A 7,955-nucleotide genomic window follows, 5' to 3' on the forward strand; every position below is an offset into this window, starting at 1 on the left:
ATATATATATATATATATATATATATATATATATATATATATATATATATATATATATATATGTTCAAATTTGACCACGCCTTCCCGTGCGGTCGGTGCAGTTTGCACCACTCAATGTTAGAAAATGCATCACAATGAAAATATACAAAAACACCAAAAAACACACCACACACTCAAAATAATGCACCATAGCTCCCCTGCCCCTAATGTGCATTTGCTAACACTATGTGGTGTATATTTGCATACCTAGTGGTGTGTTTTTTGGTGATATGTACCTAATGATGCATATTTGTGTGGTGCATTTTTTAACATTGAGTGGTGTATATTTGTATACATAGTGGTGCGGCCGCACTGGCCGCACGTTAAGGGGCAGCCACACCTGATTATGACCATATATATATATATATATATATATAGGGTAGAGTTCAAGTGTGGCCGCGTCTTAACGTGTGAACAGTGCGGCCTCACCACTATGTATACAGATATACACCACTCAGTGTTAGAAAATGCACCACACAAATATGCACTGTTAGGTACACATCACCAAAAAAACACACCACTAGGTATGCAAATATACACCACACAGTGTTAGCAAATGCACCATTAGGGGCAGGGAAGTTATGGTGCATTATTTTGGGTGTGTGGTGTATTTTTTGTATTTTCATTGTGGTGCGTTTTATAACATTGAGTGGTGCATTTTCTAACATTGAGTGGTGTGAACCGCACCGACCTCACGGGAAGGCGCAGCCACATTTGAACAGATTTCTATATATATATATATATATATATATACATATATATCTTTTGAAAATTTTAAAATTAATATTGAGTAGTTTGAGTCATAAGGGTGGTTAGATTAATGTGTTTAGTTAGCTTATTTTGTGTTCTTCTCTCCATATATTTATCTCCGGTAAACTCCTCTTTTCAATCACTGAATACAAATTCATTTCCTACGTATTCACTCATCTGGTATCAACCTTCTACGATCCTATGGGCAGACCAAAATGACCTACCCCTACCACCAGCTAATAATGAAGCACCAATGGACTCTTCAAGCCAAACAGTCACCACTGTCTCAGTTCTTGACTTGCGTACCCCAAACATGCTTCACCAAGCGCACCATTATGTTTCCATAAACTTGACTGCTACAAATTACTTATTTTGGAGAGCACAACTTATACCTTTTTTTACGTGGACAGAACCTTTATGGTTTTGTTAATAGTTCCATGCCCACCGGAGCTTGTCGCAACAACCACTTCTACACTTCCTGTCGTTAATCCACTTCATGCTCAATGGATTCAGCAGGATCAGACCATACTCAGCATGCTCATTTTGTCACTGGCTAAAGAAGTGCTCTGATCTATATGGCTGTAACACCCCCAAATTCTAATAATTGAGCCTAGTATAATAATATACTTAAAGATAAATAATAATGCCTAATTTTAGAATATTAAATCCGAAGTTAACATCTTAAACATAATTGGGGATGTTATCGCCATAGCTACCCACACTAGGATAACTACTCGACCAAAAGTTAACAAAAATATACTACATCATCCAATCAAAAGGGTTCATAACCCAGGTGTCCACGCACCAACCAAAACATCAAGTAGTCAAGCAACATAATACTAGAGTCAAGAACTCCAAAGTACTACGCATAAAATCCAATAAGATAAGGGGATGGGCTAATCGAGTCTACTAGGCTAGCTAAGGAAACACTACAACTAGTGAATCCATCTGTAAGAATGTGCCCGTCATACATCAAGCTGAACCTGAAAAGGGTATTAAAAGATTACAAGGAAAACAACTCGTTAGCATAAACATGCTATGTATAAACCATCAACCCATGTAAAATATTAGTATATATAAGTTATGGAAAATAGATAATTTAATCAAGGAAAATACGCATAACACTTATATTTATAATAGAGCAAATTTAACAAGTATAGGGTATATATAACGAATACTCACATAGCTATAAGTATACATTTATATAAAGAAAAAGTATAGACCAACTCACACCCACATATCATATGGAATTGCTAAACATGCTCTATTCAGTGGCAGGAAACTATGGGGAACACAAGAGGTCATCATTTACCTACTTTTGATTCGGATCATTGCCCAATTTCTATTGACACTAGCTACTCGCTTGGGATTAGACACAAGTAGTTCAAATTCCAAGGCGCTTGGGTGAGACACCCAGACTTCCTTTAACTTGTTCGTGACTCGTGGATAACGTCTGAGAATGCATGGAATAACATTGAGAATATGGCCAGAAAATTGACTGATTGGAACAAATACACTTTTGGCAATATTTATCACAAGAAAAGAAGGTTGGAGAATAGACTTGAGGCAATACAAAGGAGCCTGGACAGAACCAACCACTCTGGTATCCTTAAGCTTGAAAAGAAAATTAGACAGGAATTGGATGATGTTCTCTACTAATACCAAGAAGAAATATTGTGGTTTTAACAAGCAAGGGAGAATTGGATTACCTGGAGCGATAGAAACACGAAATACTACCATGCGACCACTATAGCTAAAAAGGCCAAAAGTAGACATTCCCAGCTGAAGGACGACGAGGGTAGCCCTATCATTGGTGAGAAGCAAGGGGAATTAATGGTGCACAACTTCTTTACCAGCTGTGTTCAAAGGATGGCGAGGCCGACCTCATGGCAGTCCCCGCTGGTAAATTCCCCTGCTTAGATTCTGAAATGTGGGCTAATTTTAATGTTGATTTTACTATGGAAGAAATAAATATCGCACTTTTCGATATGGCCCACTCAAAGCCCCAAGACGAGATGGGTTCCATGCTTATTTTTACTAGAAAACGTGGCCTATTGTTGGTGAATCAGTTTTCAAACATGTGGATAGCTTTCTCAAAAGTGGGAACCTTGCGGATGGAATGAATGACATGTTGATTGCCTTGGTGCCTAAAAATAATTATCCTAAGAATACTAGTCAGTTCAGACTCTTTAGCCTCTATAATGTATTGTACAAAATCATTACTAAGGTTATGACTAACAGAATCAAGCCAATTCTAAAGGATTTAATAGGGGTGGAGCAAAGTTCTTTTGTATCGGGCCGCCAGATTACCGATAACATACTTGTTTATTAGGAAGTTTTGCATTCTATGCGCACCAAACAGGGCAATAGAGGTTATATGGTCTTGAAAATCGATTTGGAAAAAGCATATGATCGCTTGGATTAAAAGTTTATTAGAAACACCCTTCAAGAAGCTAGCAGACATGAATGTGACGTGGATCCGGAACATCATGACTTGCGTGGAAACTCCCAGGTTAAGTATTCTTTGGAACGGTAACAAATTAGATTGGATAAAACCTACTAGGGGGATTAGACAAGGTAATGCGATCTCGCCCTACTTTTTTGTCCTTTGCATGGAGCGACTTAGTCATGTTATTAAATAAGAGGTTGCAACGATCTTCAGTGTAGAAACAGGAAATTGGGGAAAAATAGATAAAAATCTAGGGTTTAGGAAAGAGAAAGGTGAAGAAGAAGTAGAAAATTGAGTGTATTATCAGGCATAATCCAACCCAAGCAATCCACAGGGTATAAAACCTGCTACAACGAGCTCAATTCAGCTCCTAATTTGCAGGAAGCATAACAGAAAAATACAGTTGTTTGAAAAGGAAAAACGCCCCAAAATGACAACGTCTGATGCGGATATCAACTGCCTTCCAACCGCTACTCCGGAACGATGTCGTTGGACTATACTCCGCCAACGACTCCAACTGAGGCTTCAAACGACGCCGTTTCCAACCCTTCTTATATCTGACTTTCAGTTCCCTTCTGTTTTCCCTCTCTCAGCCAATCTTCCTTCCTTCCACCTTCCACACCATTAATGGTTCTCTCTTGGGCTGTTACATCACCCACCCCACCAGGTAATCCTTGTCCCCAAGGATCAAAAGATGGAAATTGGCTACGTATGTAATAGTAGTCTTCCCAGGTAGCCTCCTCACTAGGCAGATTTGCCCACTACACCAAGATCTGAGTTACTTCTCTATTATTCCATTTGACCAACCTCTTTTTTAGTACTGCCACTGGTTCAGTCTGAACTTAAACCTCGTGCCCTAGGGTTGGGGGATCAATCTGAGCCACTAACCCATCTCCAATTCTTCTTTTGAGCTGGGAGACATGAAAGACTGGATGCAAAAGAGATGTAGTGGGTAATAGTAGTTTGTGGGCCACTTCTCCAATTCTTTCCACCACCCTGTAAGGTCCATAGTATTTAGAGGTTTATTTTATGTTGCTTCTGATGGCCAAGGATGTCTGTCTATAGGGCTGGATTTTGAGATAAACCCAATCCCAGTGTTAAATGCCCCCTCACTTCTTCCATTATTTGCTTGAACCTTCATCCTATTTTGTGCTTGGTTGAGGTTTTCTTTTAGAGTTGCTAAGACAGCATCCCTCTCTGTTAACAAGCTGAAACTTTCATCCTTGGCAATAGAATTAGAGACCAGCAATGGAGGGGAGTAACCATACAAAGCCTGGAATGGAGTGCATTTAAAGGCAAAATGATAGTAGGTATTATACCACCATTCTGCAAAATGTAACCACCTTCCCCAGCTCTTAGGCTTCTGAAATATCATGCATCTTAGGTAACCCTCCACACACTTGTTCACCCTTTCAGTTTATCCATCTGTCTGAGGATGATAGGCAGTAGAAAGGTTCAATTTTACCTGCATATTTTTAAATAGTGCTTGCCATAATCTTCTAGTAAAAACCTTGTCCTTGTATGATACAATGCTCCTTAGCAACCCATGTAGCCTATACACACCCTCCATGAATAATTCAACAATAGTTTCAGTAGTATAGGGATGTGTTAAGGCAATAAAGTGAGCATACTTTGTCAGTCTATCCACCACTACCAGAATGACATCCTTGTTCTTAGATTTTTGTAGGCCTTCAATAAAATCCATGGAAATACATTGCCAAGCTTCCTCTAGTATACTAAGTAGTTGTAAAAGACCAGAACTTGCCACATTTTCATGTTTACATCTCTGACAGATATCACAGGCCTGCACCAGCTTCACCACATCTTTCTCCATGCCCTTCCAGTATAATAGGGTCTTCAATATGTGATAAGTGTCTACTTGTCCAGAGTGACCACCAATGGCTGACTCATGTAGTTTTAACATCAATTCCCTTCTAAGATCTCCTGCTGACCCCACATATAATCTATTTTTGTACCTTAAGAGGCTCGCAACCACTAAAATGTTGGGATCCACAACAGGACTAATCAATGCTGCAGTTAGGTGATCAGTTGCCCAGTCATCTCCCAGGTAGCTTTTAGCTATTTCATCCATCCACTGGGGTTGCACCATTGTAATGGTATTGACAGCTGCACCCCTTTCTAAATCCATATTAGGCTCCCTTCTAGATAAAGCATCTGCTGCACTGTTTTCAGAGCCCTTCTTGTACTCGATTGAATAGTCTAACCCTAGTAGTTTGGTCAACCCTTTCTGTTGGAGTGCTGCAGTAATCTTCTGTTCATCGAGGAACTGTAAGCTATGGTGATCTGTCTTAGTGGTAAAATGCCTCCCTAGGAGATATGACCTCCATTTATCTACTGCATTAATCACTGACAAATACTCCTCATAAATAGACATTCCTAGGTGCTTCCCACCAAATGCTTTGCTAAAGAAGGCAATTGGCCTTCCTTCTTGCAGTAGAACAGCTCCTATTCCTTTGTAGTTGGCATCAGCTTTAATCACAAACTCTTTTTGGAAGTCAGGTAGGGCCAGTACAGGTGAGTGGCATAAGGCTCTCTTCAAATGTTCAAAAGCCTGCTCGGCCTGTGTAGTCCAATGAAATGAATTCTTTTTTAACAGCTCTGTCAGTGGCTTGTTGATGATTCCATAGCCCTTAATGAATCTTCTATAATAGCTTGTAAGCCCCAAAAACCCTCTCAATGCTTTAACAGAATTAGGCTTAGGCCAAGCAGCCACAACCTCCAGTTTGCTTGGATCAGTTTGTAGGCCTTCTTTAGAAATGATGTGCCCCAAGTAGGGCTATAGACCAGGATGTCATAAAAGAAAACCAAAACAGATTTCCTTAATAAGTGTTTGAAAACCTGGTTCATGAGGGCCCGGAAAGTGCTGGTGCATTGGTAAGCCCAAAAGGCATTACATTGAATTCATACAAGCATTGATGAGTCCTAAAGGCAATCTTGAATCCCCCCCCCCTCCTTCATCCTAACTTGGTTATAACCAGCTTTTAGATCTGGTTTAGAAAAGCAAGCAGCCCCAGCCAGTTCTGAAAAGAGGTCATCCACCAAGGGTATAGGGAACCTGTTTTTGATAGTGATATTATTAAGTGCTCTGTAATAAATGCAAAACCTCCAAGAATTGTCTTTCTTAGGTATAAGCAACACTAGGAGAAGAAAAACAGGAGGCACTAGGGGTAATGACTCCTACTGTTAACATCTCAGCCACCATTCTCCCAATGGTGTTCAACATTAACATGTTTAGCTCCAGGTATTAAAGGAATGGTGTGGTCTAGTGTTCTTTGAGGGGGTAGGGTGGTGGATTCCTGGAACAAGTCTTGGAATTCCTGTAACAGGTGGGATAATTCTGGGGGTAGATTATGTGTGGAGGTCAGGTTGAAGTGAGGTTCCCCTTCCATCTCAGAGGGTATCATAGCATTGCATTGGACTAGAAAACCTTGCACCCACCTTTATGCCACCTTTTAACTTCTTTCTTAGCGTTTGCTTTCAGCAAAACCTGTTTAGTGAGGATTTTCAATAACACCTTTCTGCCTTCTTTATTGAAAGAAATCCCAAGGGGTCTTGTGTGTAGTTGGATGGGAGCAAACAAATCCACCCAATCCATACCAAGTACCATGTCAGGCTCTCCCAATCTTAACAATTTGAAAGTCTTAGTGAAGTGTTCTTGTTAAATATGCCAACTGAAATCTTTACAAATGGAATCACTGATCACCTTCTCCCCATTAGCTACTATCGCCATCAGTGGTGTAGTTTTTTCAGGTTCCTTCCTTAATTGAGTCAGTAATTTAGGGTCTAGGAAGCTATGAGTACTTCAACTGTTAACAAGAATGACCACAGGCTGCCTCTGGATAGACCCCAGCAACTTAATGGTGTTTAAACCTTCACCCCCTACTACAACACACAGAGATATCTCAGCTTCATCAGTATCTATACCCTCTGCTTACTGTTCCAATGACTCAGGTAAATCAGGCTCAGTGTGTTCCTCAATGATGTTAAAAGTAAGGTCATTGCACTTATGCCCAGGTTGCCAAGGGTTGAAACATTTAAAACACCTCCTTTGCTCTCTCAGTTGATTCTTAAATTGGTTTATATCTGGGATTTTTGATGCAGTTCTTTGTGTAGATGATGTGGGTTTTTGGTTAAGGCTGGTTGTGGGATTAGGGAAATTGGGGTTATTGGAGTTGGAGCTAAAGGTTTTAGTGGGCTGTATTGGTTTGGAATTTCAAGATAGAGCCCTAGGTCCCTCAGTACCCTTCAACCATTTCTCAAACTATCTTGCAAACTATATTGCATCTTCCAAACTTCTTGGTCTGGCAGTTCTAAGAAAGCATCTAAAATTCTGCTTACTAGCAACATAGTTTTCCATAAAATACTGTTCAGGTATGTAAGGGTGAGCTTGCAATAACAACATACTTTTGAATCCTTCAAAACCATCAGTAAATTCCTCTACCCCACCCCATTGCTTGAAGGCAGTAAAATCCTTTATCAAGGACTGTCCACTTTCTCCAAACCTCTTACACAAGGCCTCCGCAAATCGAGCCCATTGGAACTCCTCCCTCAACCCTCTTACATACCCTCCATACCATAAGCCAACCTTCCAGTGAGGTTAACATATAGGAGATTCATGATCTCATGCCTAGGAACATGAGATAATACAAAAAACTGTTCGCACCTAATGATCCATTGTCTAGGATGTGTATAATTG

This window comes from Ipomoea triloba, chromosome 6 (genome assembly GCF_003576645.1).
Source record: "Ipomoea triloba cultivar NCNSP0323 chromosome 6, ASM357664v1".
Lineage (NCBI taxonomy): Eukaryota > Viridiplantae > Streptophyta > Magnoliopsida > Solanales > Convolvulaceae > Ipomoea > Ipomoea triloba.